The sequence below is a fragment of the Triturus cristatus genome, chromosome 12 (assembly GCF_964204655.1).
Source record: "Triturus cristatus chromosome 12, aTriCri1.1, whole genome shotgun sequence".
Taxonomy (NCBI): domain Eukaryota; kingdom Metazoa; phylum Chordata; class Amphibia; order Caudata; family Salamandridae; genus Triturus; species Triturus cristatus.
This window is the reverse complement of record NC_140595.1, coordinates 157,866,685-157,886,612: the sequence shown is the minus strand read 5'-3', so window position 1 is coordinate 157,886,612 and position 19,928 is coordinate 157,866,685. Positions and strand designations below refer to the sequence as shown.

General features: G+C 42.8%; 1 protein-coding gene across 1 annotated transcript in view; it reads right to left on the bottom strand.

Moving 5' to 3' along the window:
- NUDT17 (nudix hydrolase 17) overlaps positions 1–14,308 on the bottom strand; it is a 185,654-nt gene extending 171,346 nt beyond the window's left edge. Inside the window, exon 1 of the mRNA XM_085636933.1 lies at positions 14,064–14,308. The gene's annotated coding sequence lies outside the window, so the exon portion shown is untranslated. The remainder of the gene's footprint in view (positions 1–14,063) is intronic.
- Positions 14,309–19,928: the final 5,620 nt, after the last annotated feature.

Genomic DNA, 19,928 nt, shown 5'->3' with positions numbered 1-19,928 from the left:
AATATTTTTGAATAGTTTAATGTTTTAATTAATAATAGAATGTTTTTTTACATAAATATTATGTGATATATATTTATTTATTTATTTATTACATTTTTATACATTTTTAAAATCATAAAATAAATTTTACTTAACAGTTTAATAATTGTTTTACAGTAAATATATATAATAGTAAATATATATAGTAATTATTATATAGGTGTGCTTAACTATTTTAGGTTAAGTTCATTTGTTATTTTTGTTAACATGTATATTAATAAACCTAATTAAAAAAATGTGATTTATTTAATATATTTAATGTTTATTATTTTATTATATATATACATATATATATTATCTACTGGCGGTCGCCAGTCGATAGTTATAGTTAGGACCGTGTTTCCATAGGAAATCAGAAACATTCTATTTGGAATAACTTTGGCGCCGGTTGACGAATCCTCGGGAAATTTTCAAAATAGGTGGGGCGCTCCGCTCCGCTCCTACCCTGAAAGTCTCGGGGGGATTCGTCAAGCGGGGGCTGAGAAAAAAGGGGGGTCCCAAAACACGTTTTCCCCATGCAATTTTCCATAGGGACCTTTAGTCCAAGGTACAGCCCGAACGGCTGAACAGAATTACTTGAAATTTGGCAGAGAGGTAGTCCTCAGCTCAGGGAAGGGCCTTTTGCAGGTCTGGTGTCAATCTGTTCAGTAGTTCCTGAGAAAATCAAAAGTAAAATCATATATATATGTGGGCGGAGCCTAACCACACATCTCATCATGAGATCTGATTGGCTGTCAGCACTTCATCCAAGAAGTGTTGGCAGCCATCTTGGGACCAATATACATGATAGCACCTCATTAAAAAGCATTGCAGTTAATAGAAGGTTTTAAGACTTTAGTTACATTATAAATCATTTGTTGATGGTACCATACTCATTTTAGGAATTGTGGTATGTTCTAAGGTGATTTCACCATGTGAAAAAGCCTTCTGCTGGGATATCATGATTGAGAGAAAAATATTTTCTCATGCTTTTCCCACAGAGGTTTGGAAGGTGATCTATAAGCTAAACTGAGAGCTTATTTTCTGTAAATTCACATTATCTTTCTCAGTAAAACATGTACATCCAACAAGGGCAGAGACTGTCAGTTGATTCCTTTGTGTTCTACTGCAGCTTCCCAGAGTGTTCCAAAGAACAACTAGAGCGCTAACAGTCCTACTTATGATAAACGTATGGCACACCTGAAGTCATCTTGCTTGGATTAAAGTGGTAACTCTTAAAACATTTAATTGAAAAAGGAACAAAATGAGGGGGTTCATTTTTCCATAACAAGTATGATTAGTGCTGCAGAAAGAAAAACTAGGGCACATTTTGACTTCTGAAATCCTCTTTTATTTCATTAAAAAATTCTGACATGCAGACTGAAACATGCACTTTCAATCCCAGCAGCAGTTTTCCCTGGTGACCAGTAGCTTTACTACAGTGATCTAATGAGCAAAAAGAGTGCTAACATTCTGAATTTATGGCAAATGTGTGACACATCTGAATGCCTTCTTGATGGAATCAAAGTACAAAACTGAAAGTATTTCCTACTGAGGAGACTGCAGTAAATGAGGAAATTAGGAAACTTCATAACAAATAAGTCTCCCAAGATGGCCACCAGAGACAAAAGAGCCCAAATGTAGCCCAAATATCACCCAGATGTAGCCCAAGTATAGCCCAATGACAGAATGTCCCAGAGTGTTCTTAAAAACAACTAGAGCGCTTACTGTCTTCATTATGACAAAAGTATGGCACACCTGAAGCCATCTTGATTGGAATAAACTGGTAACACTTAAAACATTTAATTTAAAAAGGAACACAATGAGGGGGTTCATTTTGCCATAGAAATTATGATTAATGCTGAAGAAAGAAAATGAGGGCACATTTTGAGTGACTTCTCAAATCCTCTTCTATTTCATTAAAAAATTCTGACATGCAGACTGAAACATGCACTTTTAATACCAGGAGCAGACTTCCATGGTGAACAGTAGTTTTACTACAGTGATCTAATGAGCAACTAGAGTGCTAACTTTCAGAATTCATGGCAAATGTGTGACATATCTGAATACCTTCATGATGGAATCAAAGTAAAAAACTGAAAGCATTTCCTACTGAGGAGACTGCAGTACATGAGGAAATTAGGAAACTTCATAACAAATAAATCTCCCAAGATGGCCACCGGAGACAAAAGAGCCCAAATGTAGCCCAAAATCACCCAGATGTAGCCCAAATATAGACCAATGACAGAAGTGTGCAAAACACTTATTATTTTGTGTTTTTGCAGTGTTATATAGTGCAGACTTGTCAGGTATTGGAGTGATTTACATGAGCATTGGTTACATAACACAAGAACAAATTCATTTTGGTTGTAGACATGGGGAGACTAAGTGATTTGACCAGAATCACAGAATGTCGAGCTGAAGCAGAAACTCCAACCTGGTTCCCCAGTTGCAAAGTCTGCAGTTCTGAAAGTAACACCACATCCTCTCCCCTAAGTGCAACATTTAATCAAGTGGTCAACTGGATAAAAAAACATAAAGATAACAAATAATTTAAAAGTGCTTTGTCGCTATTTGCAAACTCAGAAAATATGTCCTTATTTTAGTCTTTTAGAGCACTAACCATAATTTTGATGCCAATAAGACCCTCTCATATATGTAATTTCTAAAGGAAATGCTCTAGGTATTACAGTTTTGATTACATCAAGATGACGCCAGGCGTTCCACACTTTTGTAATAAATATAGAATGTTAGCAATCTAGTTGTTCATTAGGATACTGTTGAGAGGCAGAGGCCAGGGGCACGGACTCCGAAAATTGAAGGCAGGTAGGAGGGTGCAAAGGCAACAATTTAACCACACTAAGCAGGCAGGAAGGGCCGTGGCAGCACAACAGACTATGGAGGGCAGTGGAAAGGGGGCAGGGGCAACAAACCAACAATACAGGACTTGCAAGAGAGGCTGTGGCAATGTAATAGACCATTGTGGGCAGAAGGAAGAGGCAATGGTAGTACAACCATACATGCCAACAGACCCGATTCAGCCAGGAAACGTCCAATGTTTTTAAGCTCAAATGGGCTTTATTTGATCTGTCTCCTGTCTACAATCTTCTCTTTTTCAATGTAACTCAAAGGGGAAAATCAATACCCCAGTTTTTTTTCAAAATCTCCCTCTTACCAAGTTCAAAATGTTCGCAAGTATGGTACATTGGATCATGGAAGGAAATGGGGTAGGGACATGGACTTGGATAACAGAGGACAGGAGGGACATGGAGAGCTGCACCAAACTGACCCTGCAGGGCAGGCATCAGGGTTTGCAGCAGCACAATACACCACACAGGGCATGCGGGACGGGAGTGCAGCACAACAATTCATAGAAAGCAAGAGGGAGGGGACAGGACCATGCACATGGACAACAGAGAACAGAGGGGCAAGAGGCAATGGTAGCTAGCTGACCATAATGGACAGACAGGAGAGAAAGCTGCAGCATAACAGACCATAAAGGGCAGGAGGGACGGATCAGGGGCATTACAATGGAACAGACAAGCCAGGAGGGAGGGAGTAGGGGTCTGCACATGTAAACAGAGGGCTGGGGGCAAGGGGGCAGGGCACGAGCAGCAAGATAGCCATGGAGGTCAGGCAGGATGGGCACTAGAAGCAAGACACACCATGAAGAGCAACAGTGAGACTGTGATGGCATACACACAGACCATGGAGGGAAGGTGGGAGGGGGTCAGGGGCAGCTAACTAACCACACAGGGAAGGTGGGAGGGGTCATGGCAGCACAGAAGACCATGCATGGCAAGTGGGAGGGTTAGTGGCAGCACAATGGCTATGATGGGCAAGAAGGAGGGTGCAGGGGCATGCACAAAGGACGATGGAGGATAGAAGGGAGGGTCAGGACCTGTACACAGACAAGAAAGTTCAGGGGAAGGGGCCTCACAACAGACCACACGGGGCAGGCAGGAGGAGCAGTTGCAGCACAACAGACCAGGGAGGGCAGAAGGGTGTGGCAGTACAATGGACCATGTAGGACAGGAGGAAGAGGATAGGGGCATGGCATGTGGACAGGCAGGGTGGAGGTGGCAGGGACAGGTTACAGTCATCTGACAATGCTAGGCAGGTGGGAGGGGAGTGGCAGCTCAACAGAACACTCAGAGTAGATAGGAGTGGCAGGTCCACGGAACATGGTGGGCAAAAATGATGGAGCAGGGGCATGCACAAAGACATCGGAGGGCAGGGGGAAGGAGAATAGGGGCAGCAAGCTAAGCACAGAGTTTAAGCAGGAGGTCAATGATGGGGCATAGAATTGGGCAATGGAGGGCAGGAGGAGGGGACTGGTACATCATACTAAATTGAGGGCAGTGGCAGCACATCAGACCATGCATGGCAGGAGGGAGGAGGCTAGTCCATGGATTCACACAACAGAGGATAGGGAGGAGGGGGATGGGGCAGCAAGCTAACTGTTCAGAGAAGGCGTGTATTAGGAACTTTATTGTTTTTAAAACGTGTGTCTGTGCGAACTACTTAAAATATGAACAAGTATGCAGCATAATCTCACTTTTATTCAGGAAGAAGAGGACGTTTGTGACTGTGACTCCGGGCTCACTTGGCAGAAACACCCCCTGACCCTCCACCCCATATCGCAAAATGTAATGCCCGTGAAAAAGGGTAGGTGAACACAGTGTTATATAGAACATAGTCCTGAGAGCACGATTGAAAATGAAAACTAGATATAGTGTATGGTATAAACTATGCACCAAAAAGTGTGATATAAGATGAACCGGGCGTGAAATATAATATGCAATACATTGTGCGCAATGACAGATTCATTGGAGAGCTCGAGATAGCACAGGCACTAGCGCATGCTATGCGATGTGCGCCTTGGAGTGTAATATGCACAGGGCAGTGTTGTGTAACCTAACTAGTCTCTAAAGTTGTAATATAAAATATGTGCTGGGGAGTGTAACGTTGCATATGCACTGTGACAAAGATATGGATCCCAGATTGTAATATGTATGGCATAGCACTGTGCGTTATAACATAGGCATCGAGGAAGGCATGTTAGATGGGGCAATATAACCCGTGCGAAGACAAGTGTGGCATGACATATTCACGGGGTGGTGTTACAGTGCACATGGGCTAGAGAGTGTCATAGCATATGCACTAGCTAGTGGAATACAACACAGAGGTGTGTGGCACTCAGCAGGCAATGGTGGGTGTAACACAGCATTGGGCTCTGCCAGGAGCGCGCTGTGACTCTCAAGTGATGTTCGTCCCCTTTCCATAGAGTAAAATAAAAAGTATGACACATCCGGCAGTGGATGTGTGTTTTATTAACAGTGAGGGGGGTTTCTTACATAGTTTTGTTCGAATTTTTGTCGAATCCACTTTGAATGGCTTGGTGTGCATGTGTATTAAATGTGCCCATCAATAGCTACCCATGTTTGTATAAATAAACGACAAGGGTGTCTACCGGGATTAGGCACGGTAGGGCATCAGACATGTCAGAGCTGCACTAGTGGTGTAAATACATTCCACGTGGATTCATTGTATGCATAGTCGCCTTTTAATGAATATCACTCAAATCGTCATGGTGATAGGTACGTACGGTTTGTCCAGCATGTCCTAGGTGTGTCTATAAATATATATTTTTTAAAAATAATAAAAAACAGTGGCCGGCCCTGGGGATTGGGGTCAAAAAAATATAATTAGGAGACAGGCCCTGGGGGATGGGGTCATCAGGGCCAATAAATTAGAATAAGAAGGGGAACCACACAGCCCCCCTTCTTAAAAAATTAAAATAAATAAAAGACTGGCATCTTGCCGGAGGCCACGCCCCCTCCTTGCAGCACTCTGCAAACGCGCCCCCTGGCGAGTTGTAAGTTGGGGAATTAATTCCTCTTCAATACTGAGGGTCCCTGAGGGCCAACTAGCCCAACAGGCATCTCCAGTATGCGCCAGGGAGCTGCGCTGCAGACAGGTGTTCTGAGGCCAAGCCCCTTTTTACACCTCTCTGCAACGCAGCTCTGTGGCGCTTACTGTAGGTACCTAGTGGTCTAGTTTGACCCTAGGGACCCTTAGGATTCAAGGGGACTTAATCTCTCAACTTAGAACAGCCACAGGGCGCGTTTACACAGTGGTGAAGGGAGGGGACGGGGTCTGAGGTGACGTGTGCAAACACGCACTATGGCACGTTTTAAATTGGGGATATAATTTCCCTTCAATACTGAGGGCCCCTGGGGGCTAATTAGCCCACCAAGTGCTTCCAGTAAGCGCCACTGAGCTGCATTGCAGAGAGGTGGTCCAGGCTGTGCCACTTTTTACACCTCTCTGCAACGCAGCTCTGTGGCACTTACTGGAGGTACCTAGTGGGCTAGTTGGACCCTACGGACCCTCAGGATTCAAATGAACTTAATCTCCCAACTAAAAACGGACACAGGGCGTGTTTACACAGTGGTGAAGGGAGGGGACGGGGCCTGAGTTAACGTGTGCAAAAACACCCTGTGGCCTGTTTTAAGAGGTAGTTTTAATCCCCCTGCCCTATTATATACTAGGGGCTTACAGAGGAGGTCATGCTAATCACAGGGGGACCCCAACGCATAATGTTCCCTAGTGTATGTAGGTGTTTTCACTGTATTCTAAGTGTCTTTTAACATAGCACTGGCTCTAGGACTGGTTAGTCAGACTCAGATACCACCAGTATCCGTCTGAAAAAGTTGAGGGTACAGGATGATTTTGCAACAAGGATTCTTTCTGCTCTTCTTTTTGTTCTTTCTGCACGTTATCCTTCTTCCTGCACTTTTCTTCGTCATTGAGGACTTCTGTTGCTTCTTTCTGCACTTCTTTTTTTTCTTTCTGTGCATTTTGTATTCTTTCTTCACATGTCCTATCTCTGTAGGCATAGTTAGAAATTAGCATTTAAAAAACCTTTGAAATTCACAGAAAAAACCATAGGTTTCAGGCACGTTATAGTTAGGAATTAGCATTTAAAAAACCTCAGAAATTCACTGAAAAAACCATAGGTTTCAGGGGTGTTATAGTTAGCTGGACTTTTCACTTGTACAAAACCATTGAAATTCCCCCGTTATAGTTAGTTTAGCTAACTATAACTCGCGCGCCCGCAATGCACTGCTGATGACGTCACATATTACATCACTCATGACATGGTCAGTGACATCACTCATGACATCACTGATGACATATCTAATGACATCACTGATGACATCACTGATGACATCATCCTTGTGATAGAGTGGCAGACCTCCTCTCACCCTAATATAACCTTTGATACACACATTCAAAAATAGAGACTAAAATTTTCAAAACAATGGACATACCAATACCAGTTACAACAACCTCTTCAGTAATTCTAAGATCCACATACACATCCACTCATTCACCAACAGTCCTATTCAGTCACTCATACATGTACTCACTCATCATATGTACTCATACACCTATACATCCTGTTACACAATGCCACTCATCCATAGAGTTACTCACACACATCGTCACTCATGTTAATAAAGAATCAAACATACATTTACTTGCATATACAGTTATACATACACCACCACACTTACTTCTATGGAAACTTACACATACTTAGTCTTTTAAACAATCACTTATAGAAACACATACTTATTCATACAGGAACTCTTTCAATCTCTCACTCTCACATATACTCACTTATATACACCAATAGTCACATATACTAGTTTAAAACATATGTAGTTACTCATAAAGACACTATTGAGACAGTCATTCACTCACTAACACACCCATACACACACTTATCCACCCATACAGTCCTGCACACATGCTGTCTTCAACACATACAAACAGTGAGTCACTCATTCATGCACCTATGCACTACGTAATACCCCCCACCGAACCATGCAGACACTCAGACTGATACTCAAAAAACCAACTAATAACCTATATAGACACCCATGTAGCTACTCACCAACCCATGCAGCCACTTATACAGAAAGTGAGAGACTGATACAGATATTTACATATTTAAACATTACTCACTAAGCCATGTATTCACTATGATACACTTAATCAGTCAGTTACACAATCAATTTTTCAAAAACAAATCATCCATTTAGACACTTATATTCCCATTTTTTCTTCCATCGACCTTGAGATATACATATATAAAACATATTTAATTTTCAGACAAAACAGACATTCACTAGATGATGTCATCAGTGATGTCATCAGTGATGTCATTTGAGATGTCATCAGTGATGTTATGAGTGATGTCACTGACCATGTCATGAGTGATGTAATATGTGACGTCATCAGCAGTGCATTGCGGGCGCGCGAGTTATAGTTAGCTGAACTAACTATAACGGGGGAATTTCAATGGTTTTGTACAAGTGAAAAGTCCAGCTAACTATAACACCCCTGAAACCTATGGTTTTTTCAGTGAATATATATATATATATATATATATATATATATATATATATATATATATATATATATATATATATATTCACTGAAAAAACCATAGGTTTCACACATGTTATAGTTAGCTGGACATTTCACTCGTAAAAAACCATTGAAATTCCCCCGTTATAGTTAGTGCAGGCAACTATAACTCACGCGACCGCAATCCTCTGCTGATGCTAATACTGTATTTAGACACTTATTTGCCCATGTCTTCTTCCATTAAATTTTAGCTATACATATATTGCAAATATTTTTTTTTCATAAAGACACATATGTCATCAGCAGAGGATTGCGGTCGCGTGAGTTATAGTTGTCTGCACTAACTATAACGGGGGAATTTCAATGGTTTTTTACGAGTGAAATGTCCAGCTAACTATAACATGTGTGAAACCTATGGTTTTTTCAGTGAATTTGCAAGGTTTTTTAAATGGTAATTCCTAACTATAACGTGTGTGAAACCTATGGTTTTTTCAGTGAATTTGTACGGTTTTTTAAATGCTAAGTTACTTTACGCCATTCGTGGCGTGCGCGCCCACTTCACGCAGTTCGTTCCGTGCGCGCACGGTGCGCTTCGCGCACCGTGCGCGCACAGTGAGCACGCGGTGCGCTTCGCGCACCGCGCGCCCACTTTACGCAGTTAGTGCCGTGGGCCATGCCGTGGGCCATGTACGCACGATGCGCTTCGCGCATCGTCCACACACGGAGGACATATTATGCGCTTCGTTGTGAAAGGTTATCTATTAAATGATCAAATTATACGTATGTCATTCACAAAAGGTGCCCATCGGGCACCTTTTGCACACGGGCTGTGGAAATTGTGGAATTTTTTTTTTTTTTTTTTTTTTTTTACCGTACGCGTACGGTAAGCGCAATCGGCGTTTTTTAAAAAAAATAAAAAAATGAATTTTTGGTCTTGGGGGTCCTTTGGGGACCCCCTGACAATGGTTAGGGTGTCAGGAACTGTCCACCCTGCCCCCTTTTCATGTTATCCACCTTTATTTTTCACCTCCCTCAGACTGCGAGAGACAAAATGGCGGCCGACACTTCCTGGTTTCGACCGATTCGAATGTTTACTAAGATCTAACAGCCAATCAGAATCGCGCTCGCGCACGGCACCGTACGCGTACGGTAAGCTTACCGTAAGCGCACGGTAAGCGCACGGTAAGCTGCCACAGATATATATATTGATTTAAATGCTATTTTCTCAGGAACTACTGAACAGATTTACACCAGACCTACAAAAGGCACTTCCTTGACCTGTAGACTACCTCTCTGCCAAATTTCAAGTAACTCTGTTCAGCCGTTCGGGCTGTAGCTGTGTCTAAAGGTCCTATGGAAAAATGCATGGAGAAAACGTGTTTTGGGACCCCCCTTTTTTCTCAGCCCCCGCTTGACGAATCCCCCCGAGACTTTCAGGGTAGGAGCGGAGCGTAGCGCCCCATTAGTTTTGAAAATTTTGCGAGGATTCGTCGACCGGCGCCAAAGTTATTCAAAATAGAATGTTGCGGTTTTCCTATGGAAACAGGGTCCTAACTATAACTACCTACTGGAGACCGCCAGTAGGTAATATATATATATATATATATATATATATATATATATAAAACAATATTTTCACATCTATATTTATGTCATCGATATTTTTTCTCTCGATATTTTTGTACTGACCTTTATAAATATAGGGTGTCGATATTTTTTACGTCTATATTTATGACTCAATATTGTGGTATGGGGTTGTTTTAACACTGATTTTGATGTAAGGATTCATTTACGCTTTGATTTATGACCTGGTGTCAACCAGGCTATGTAATTTATGAATTGCCCTACAGTAAATTGTGTCTATTATGTACAGTATGCACGTACGGTACAGGATGTTTTATGACCCCTGTCGTTAAAGCATTGCGGAGTGATTTTGTGCAAGATTAAATAAAGCTGCTGGAAATAACTCCCAAACAGCTTCATGTGTTCAGCGTTTCAATGTTAGTGGGAGTGGCCCTGTGCGAAGTTTATGTCCTTGTGGAACTGCAGCCTCACCAGTGCGTAATAGCCTACAGCCGCCTTACACAGAATACCAGTCCCATGGAGCACAGACAATGAAATAAACATAAGAGCCAATCAGCACCGCATGCCCAAATGGTGTTGGCATACTTGCGACACTACATAATGTGCATAGAAGGCTTCGTCTTTCTGCTTTTCAGGTGCATTTCAGTTGGAAACTGCTTGCCCCAAGGTAGGACTTAATAGTAGGCCACGTGTCAATGAGCAGTGCAGAACAATAATATATGCTCCCTCCAAGATTGCACTGTCCATCTTGAGCTGCTGCTGGTCTGGTGCAATCGCAGCCTACTGCCACCTGACTCAAATCCCTGTTCCTCAGAGAGCATGGACGGAGTACAATAGCGAAATAACACTCTCAATATGCACAGGTTGTCATGGCAAGGCACCAGTACACTGCACCACATGCAGAGGGATTCTCAGGCCACTCCTTTTTCTGCTTCTCTGGTGCCAGCCAGGCAGAGAGACTGTTTGTTCCAGGGTTGGGCCCAGATGGAGGCTGTCCAACAGAGTGTTGTCAATGATCCGTCCATAGTTACTCAGGGTGTGAATGAGCTGAAAATGGATAATATATTCAGAGCATTGGCCCACTAATTATGCTTGGCCCGGGGCCCCCAAAATCCTTAAGATGTCCCTGCTCATTTCTCACTGGTAAGTCTGCTTGACACAGGTGCAGAAAAATTCTCATTGACCGGTAGCTGGACATCCTCAAGAAATGCTGCTTGGCTCTGTTTGTCTTCTCACCGGTTGTAACCACTATGCCCAGTCATAATCAAGAACGGAACGTTTCTTTTTATGTATGATGTTGACCTGCTCTTGTGTAAGTTTCACCAACTGCCTTTTATTCCACCAGTCTTTGCCCACAATCAGTGCCGTACCCTTACTGACTTTGTCCACCTGTACTGGCATAGAAAATTTGGACTTGCCTTTCCTAGCCCTGATGGGATTGCTAATCAGCACCCAATCGCCTACCTCAAGACCTTTTCTTGACTGTTTTTTGTAAAAGTTATTTTTCATATTGGTCTGCTGCAACAACAGATTTGTGGCAACATCATCTCTAGTCTGTCTTATTTTTTTATTCTTGTGCTCTTTTTCTTTAAGCCATGATGGAAACAACTGTGTACGTACCTCTCTGCCTCTTAATAATGAAAAAAGAGATAGTACAATTTCTCTCTACAATGTCCTGTAGTGCAATGTAGAGACGTATTGTAACTCCAGACTTTCTGGTTAATTAACATTCCCATATATAAACCTCTGGTACGCTCCTCAGAGACATCTGAGATCATTTTCTCTAATGAAGTTGAACATTACGAGGTTCCATGGGCTGGTTGCAATTTTCGTTGTCTGCAGAAAAATTGTGGCACACGCTACCGATTCATATTGCCAGATTCGTTTCTCACATGGCCTTCCGTAAGCAACAGAAGACTTGGTTATCATCCTTTCCATAAATGCATCTTCTTTCTGCAGCTTCTTTTCCATTGGTAGCGCTTTGACGCCTATGGGCGTAATGCACTTTATACATTTAAATACAATACAAATACAACTTGACACCAGGGCAGTCTGCCCCCCTTCTTTGATGATCTTTTTACCACTCTTGACTAAACTATTAAATGTGGGTGAGTACAGAGTTACCTTCAAATGTTTAATGTCTAGACATGAAAAAACATCAATACGTTCGGATACAAAGTGTGTACTGTTATCCGTAACCACAACCTTTGGAGAACCTTCCAGGAAGAGAATTTTTTCTAAGAATTTAATGACTGATTCAGTATATGTGATTCTACAAATGAATGGTACATCCTTTTTGAGAAGCAATCAATAAGAAGTAACATATACATCATGTTTCTAGGTAAATTGGAATATGGTCCTGAAAAATCTAACCCTACTTTTTCCCATGCAGCTTCAGTGAATGGTGTAGGGTAAAGCGGTGTTCTTCCAGTGTTTATCTGACAGTAAGCACTCTGGACACCTGTCAATCATGAACTTCATTTGATAATCTATAGCATGCCACCAATAGTGCTGTACGATTTACATGCACATTTTGGTAGTACCCAGGTATCCCTGATGAGCTTGGGAGATGACACTACATAATTTTGTGGGTGGCACAAAACAATCACCTCTGAGAACTATAACATTAACCCCAGACAAATCTTCGGCAACCTGAGAGAATATCTTCAATTCTCCATTCAAACACCTGCTTTCTGGCCAAACATGCACAACATGTTCAGTAACCTTCCCCAACGTTTGATCATCTGTATAACCATCTGTCCAATTCTGTTAATTCATGACTGATTCATAGTCATACAATGCATCTTCCAGTGCCACACACTCCACATCATCTGCTAAAAAAATTGTCCTCATTATCATCTGGTGGCATGCAAGACAAACAATCTGTGTGGAAATTTGTTATGCCTGAAATGTGTTTGATTACGAAATTGTACTCCTGCAATTTAGAGAGTAGTCTGGTAAGTCTGGCAGACTTATTATTATTGCAATTTGTAAAAAATGTGTACTAACGGATTATGGTACATGTTCAACTCAAACTTAGTAGCCCAGATGTACATCCGGAACTTCTGCACGGCCCACAAGCATGCCAGAGCCTCTCGCTCTATGGTGCTATATTAGCACTTGTATGGCTTCAGAGTTCTGGACGCAAAGGCTACTTTTTTTTGTACCTGCAACGTTTTTCCTTAAAACAGCCCCTAAATTGCTAATGGTCACATCTGCTGTCATAAATGACAGACAGCTTTCACAAAAGGCACTTAAGGCTGGTGCTGTTACAATCCACCCTTTAACATTTTCACAGGCCTTTATCAAAGCATCTGATCATGCAAACTTCTGGCACCTTCCTGTGTAGTGCTCTCATGGGTTCAACAGCCTAGACATAGCCCTGCACAAAGCGTGCATAGTACTCAGCTAGGCCCAGGAATAAACGCAAAGCATCCTGAGCCACAGGTGTCTTAGCATTTTTGATTGGCTTAAAGAGGGACAGTTTGGGTTTTATTCCAGAACACAATACAGTGTGCCTGTCCTCGCTAGGCTAGGGTGTCTATAGTTCTTCTCCCTCTCCTCCGTCTCCTATAAGAATGGAAAGGCCACAAGTGGTAGGTATGCGAGAATATCTTTTATTGTTTTGTTTTTCTTTACGGGGGGGTGTATGTATCAGTCCTGCCGAGGTAAACATAAACTCTCCTAGGAACAGTTTCCAAAGATAAATGTCTCTCAGTGGGTTTCCTTGGATGTGGGGGGGGGGGGGGGGGATAAGAGACCTCTGCAGCTTCTGATTCCTGGATCCGGTTCCTCTGCTTCTCCATGGGAGTGTACCGGTAGGAGAGAATCCAAAAACCGAAAAAAACAAACAAAAGAAAACAAGGGGTCAGACACTTCGTCCTGGCGGTGCCACCGTCATCAGTACCCTACTTTCGTGCTGTGCCTACGTGAAGGGGGGGGGGGGTAAAGTGCCTCACTGTGAAGCGGCTCATGCTCCCGCCCACCAGCCCCAGAACGAAAAGGATCCCGGCACTTGCCTGCGCCCGTGGCACTCCTGGGCCGCGGGAAGGTGAGTCACGGCCTCCGCTTCACTTGGTGGAGTGCCAGACTCACGGGCGGTGATCCTTGAGCTGTTCTCCGGGATGCAGTTGTCTTCCTTCTCCAGCTGCAGGCTTCTAGGTAGCGGCGGGGTTCCAACTTCTCCGTGTAGGATATGGGTCTCCTCCTCGGCTGCCAGCGACTTCCCTTCTCTCCTGCTGCCCACCATAGTGTCTGGCGCTCCTGGCATTAAAGCGCATTCCTCAGCTCCGCCCCTCATTCCTGTAGGTTCCCGACTGGATGTTGAAACAACTGGACCATCGAACCTCCTTCCGGTTGGTGTCTCCGCGGCCGCCATGTTGGAAAGGTCGGCTTGCTCCGTGACGGGGGTGGACCCACCACAGTGCCCTAAATATTCATGCTCATTGGTGGCAAACTTGCATTTGTCAAGTCTGATCATCATACCTCTATGTAACAAGACAGATGGCACACTCCTCAAGATTGTATTGTGCTTCTCCAAATCTTTTGCAAAAACCGAGATGTCATCTTGGTACCCCTATACACCACTGATGTGCCCAAATAGACTGCCCATCAGTGTTTTTTGAAAGACGATTGCAGCGCCAGAGCAAATAGTAAGTAATCTACGGAACTTGGAACACCGTATGGCAGAGTTGTTAACTCCTGTGATTTAGCAGTTAGTGCAACCTGGTAGTAAGAAGACCTTATATCAATTATGGAAAACCACATTGAACCTCCCAGGTTGGCCAATAACTCATGGATTTTGGGCACTGGGTGGCAGTCCACCACAATATTCCGGTTAAAGACAAGTAAATCGGCACATTATCTGATTTCACCAGACTTTTTACATGCCTCTACAATGGGTGACACCCACTGCGAACAATCCATAGGCTGGATGATGCCTTGTGAATAGAAATCCTCAAGTGTCTATTTTAGCTCCTCTCTCCCACTTAATGGTTCAGGAAGGACCTTATGAGCTATTGGTTGTGCCTTTGGTGCTAATTTGATCTGATGTTCAAACCCGTTTACCATTCCAACTTGCTTACGAAACAGTGGTTTAAACACAGAAAATATATTCTCAACCATCTCATGCACACCACCTACATAAGCTACTGAAATTTCCCCAACCACTACAGGGTTGTTCAAACCCGGGACCAAATATAAACCCATGTTGACTAGGTCCTGCAACCCTGCAATGTTTCTGCCTTTGGTGGTTATGTAAACTTTTGTGTTGGTCTCTCTGCCGAGGCAAGACACCTTGGATTTAAAGTAGCCCAGTTTTTTAATGTCCTTTCCCCAAAATGCATTGAGGTTTACATCTGTAGGTGACCAAGCAATACTCTTGCCCCAATTCTCACAGAAAGAGGTATCTCTGAGAATAGTTATAGGTGACCCAGAGTCTGCCTTAAGTTGTAGTGAAACCTTGTCAATGATCACTTCACACATTGGTCCCTTGACAGGTGTACGCTCAGATTTGCATTCTAATGTAAGAATAACAATGTTAAGTGACTCTGCACATGAATCTACATCCACATCAACTTTTCGGCTTTTCACAGAGGTTTTAACACTCTTGCATACAAATTGGAAGTGGGCCAATTTTATACATGAACACTGTTCACCAACTGCAGGACAACCTACAAAATTGCACAAATGACCTTTAGAGCCGCATCTATAGCATGAGCTAAATGGTCTTTTGTTAGTGTTCCTTGTTGCTTTTCTTTTAGTGTTAACTACACACAACAACTACATTTGTTCCTCATTTGATGATGGCACCATGTTGACACCAGATTCCGCATGGAGGATTTTAGATGAATTTAATGACCTCGTGATGTTATTGACAAAGTCAATAACTTCTATTAATGAGCTTAAAAGTCTCTCTTGGACCCTTCTTGATGAACAATTAAAAACAAACTGGTCTCAAATGTATGTGTCTAGGTTCAGACCAAATCTGCAAGTAGCTGCCAACACTCTTAGAGATTATACATACTCCTCAACATTTTCCTTGTCTGTTGGTTTGCTCTAAAAAATGGCATGAAGTTCGAGCATAATATTAGGCTCATCAGAAAACTGTGTGCACAGTCTTGCAAAAACCTCTAAGTATACATTCCATGGGCCAGCTCCAGATTACCCTTGTGGCGTAGGTACAGGTGGTAGACTGTGGACAATTTGTTGTGCTGTCTGGTCCAGGCTGACAAACAATGGGGCAAACGTGCGTGCAGTACTATAACCATTTGCATCTACAGCAATTGAGTGGTTTTCTAACAGTTTAAACCACTGAACCCATTTTATGGATGGTTGCCAGGCCAACTTTAGAACAGTGGTGGCTGAGCGATTTGGTGAGGAGTGGCTATAATTGTATAGAGGTACCCAATTAAACCACAAAGCAATGACAGTAGAAAATGTGAAAAGGGAGAAGAAAACAAAATTATTCTTATGAAAAGGATGTTTGTAAAATGCAAGGGCACAAATTCCAATGCTGGGAAGTACAAATAGTAAAGTCTTGAATAGAGCGCCACAGATACTTGTAATATTGAGTAAAACTTAACCGTATCTTGTTTTAATACTTGGAGCCACTAATGAACTGCCATAGGCATAGCAACTCTATAGTGACAAACTGCAAATTACCTTGTCGTAGTATTCGGAGCCCCTAATGGAGTGCCTCAGTTAAGGTGATACTGTTAGTGCGCAGCTACATTAATGAAGAACAATTGCCCAATTCAATATGGCCGCCACCTACGACATCAGGACTTGTTGACGACCACTGAACTATTGCCCAATACAATATGTCTGCCACTTATGTCAAGATGTGTGCTGTGAAAGCTTGATTGAGTGTGTGGAGGAACGTTACAGCTGGTGGCTGTGTGTAGCATGAGGAGGCCCAATCAAGAGTTGCAATTTAAACTGATGTGGTACACACAGCACCTCCCAGTACACAAACAGTACCAGAAAAGCAGCCCAAGAGATATACAGGTGATGCTCCAGCCTGCACCGAAAGATCAAACACCGGTCAAAAGGGCTAAAGTGCAAATGGCAAGATACAGCCACTAGCGTGTTGAAGATCCATGCCTCAGTGGGCAGGAGAGGATCTACCAAGTCCTGTTGCGAAATGTAGTAAAAGATGGTGTTCAAACAGAGGTAGGTTTAGAAAGCTTTATTCTGCAATACGCCCGATCACGACGTTACACGACCGGACAGCCTGGATACTGACAGCAACTGACTGTCTGCCCTAGAATCCTTGCCGGTTGTTTTGGAGCAATTAACTTACTGGATTGACAATTTTAATTTCTTCTCAGAGCTTCAATATGGCTTTAGGCAGGGTAGAGGGACAGTGGACTAGTGTGTTAACTTACATTTGATAGTGAGAAAATACACCATAGTTAAGAAGGCTTGCCTACATATGGCTTTTATGGACTTAACTTCGGCGTTTGACTGAGTTAATAGACCTAAGCTTTGGCCAATCCTCCTGGAGATGGGCATGGATGCAGACTTGGTGGCTTTTCTTCACATGTCCCGTCTTAATCTTACTTTGAGTAGACAGTGGTCCTTTTTAAGGAGCTAGAGTAGGTATGTAATCAATATAGACTAGAATCAGTGCTATCTTACAGCTGTGCAGCTGGACAGTAAATTTTAATGAATGATCAAGAAAGAATCTTAACACACAACAATAAAGTGGAACACAGTCCTGTGTCCTACATAGTCACAAAGCATGTACATTTAAATAAAACATTCAGGCAAGACAAGAAAAGCTTATATATAAAGCAAATGGTTAGGACAAGCATAAAGACGACAACCATTGCACTTAATTATCAAATGGATTGATTTGCAACGTGTTTCAGCAAGTCGACGACGTTTCGATCCTTTAACACAATACTAGGATCATCATCAGGACAATTTAATACAAGCCTGAAGTATATGGTGCCTATAAGACATTTAAGAGAAGGGGGGAGGAAAACAGGCAGTGAAAAGAAAAGTAGAGTTTAGATACGGATAATAAAAAAAGGAAAAATTAGACAATCCTATTGCAATCTTGTGCACATAACGACGTGTAACTAGCATTTAAATAAGTCTGTGCACAGTGGAAGAGCTATGTGAGGCTGAGGAAGAAAATATATCCCAAGAATGAAATACGTGGTCCACAAAGGTAATTAGGAGGTTAATGCATTGGCATTAATGGTATGCACGAGTGCACTTACGCGTGACTATGATGTATAAAGAGTGAGGATAAAACATACATGCGCCGGTGTCGTTGAGGAAGCCACGGAGGAAAGGTCAATGCTAAAGGGTAGGACGGAGCGGGTAGCGCGTGAGGGGCGGAAGGTGCTAGCCTAATTGGGAGAACAGGAATGAGTCTAGGTATAGAATTCAGACCAAGAGTACGTATGGACATCCAAGCAATGGTGCACGGACAGCTATCAAGAAAGGGGGTAGAAGACTAGGCAGGGATGCGAAGGCTGTGCGTGAAGCATCTACTGCGAGAGAAGAAGGCAAGCAGAGATTATAAAAGTAGCGTGGGATGTGAAGGTGGCGCTTACCTGATTAGAAAGGCGGGAGGGAATGGGGTGGCAGTACCCACCACGAGTACGTTTGGGTGAGCTGGTCGTAGCTCAAATTGAGGCCTGCGGGAGAGGGACATTTAAATTAAATTGTGGCTGATGTACGGGAAAAGAACTGTTAACATAAGGGGCAGAGTTAACGCTTACCTGAAATGAGAGGCCGGGAGGAATTGTGAGGACCGCGGTGGCAATGCACGGCACGGGTGCCTAGGTAATAGGAAATGCTGGGGAAAAGAGAGGAGGGTTATTTACAAAGGTCAATAATGAGGATGGATTGCGAAAAGTGCAAGAGGGACGTGTGGGCTAGCTGCGTGCTTACCTCCAAGAAGGATGGCAATTGGATTTACGGTCTGCGGAGGCGATGTCGATTAGACCTATGAATGTTTCGAAGGGAAATTAGGGTCGGAAATTCGGACCTAGAACAAGAGGGGTAGGGGGGTGAACGGGACTTACTGGGGCGTTGTGGATACAGTCCGGAGCTCGGTGGGGTGAATAGAGTACGCTGATCAGAACTGCAAGCAATGGCTAAATAGCGTTACGGACGTTACATCGGCGCTAGAAACATGGCGTGATGGCAGCCATGTTGGACAATGCACTTCACTTATGGAGAATGTTAAGAAACTGGTAACATGCATAAACACTAATTGAAAGCATGTAGCCACACACTGAATTCAGGCTGTTACTGAAATGCAAGAAGTTATAAAGGCAGTGCACTAGAGTTCTGGAGAACATGAACAAACTGACATTTTGGACAGTTAAAAAAGCATAAAGCAGTATATAAAGGACTTTTAAAGTAAAGTGGTCCAGTCTTTATTTCTGTTCAGTCCATTCTTGATACTGCCAGTGAGTGCACAGGATCCATTTGAGTTCCTGTTTATTTAAAAGTTGGGCAATGTCCGCACCTCTTGGTGGTGGTTTTACCACGCTGATTACTGTCCATTTAATGTCTTCTTCGCTGTGGCCGACAGTGGTAAAATGTTCTTCAAGAGGAGCAATTGGGGTATTACAGCGGATTCTACTGCGGTGTTGACAAATCCGGGTCTTTACTTTTTGCGTTGTCTGGCCAATATAAATCTTTGAACATGGGCATTGGATCACATAAATCACATTACATGTATTACAGTTGGAGAAAAATATTGACTTAATTACAACATTGTTAAAGGTAAATTCTTTGCTTCAATGGTGAATTCACAAACATTGCAATTGCCGCATTTGGCATGTTCAGTTAGGGGTTCAAGGCCCCAATGTGCGTCAAGAGTTAAAGCAGGTTTGGAGTTGGGAAGAGCTGCTCTG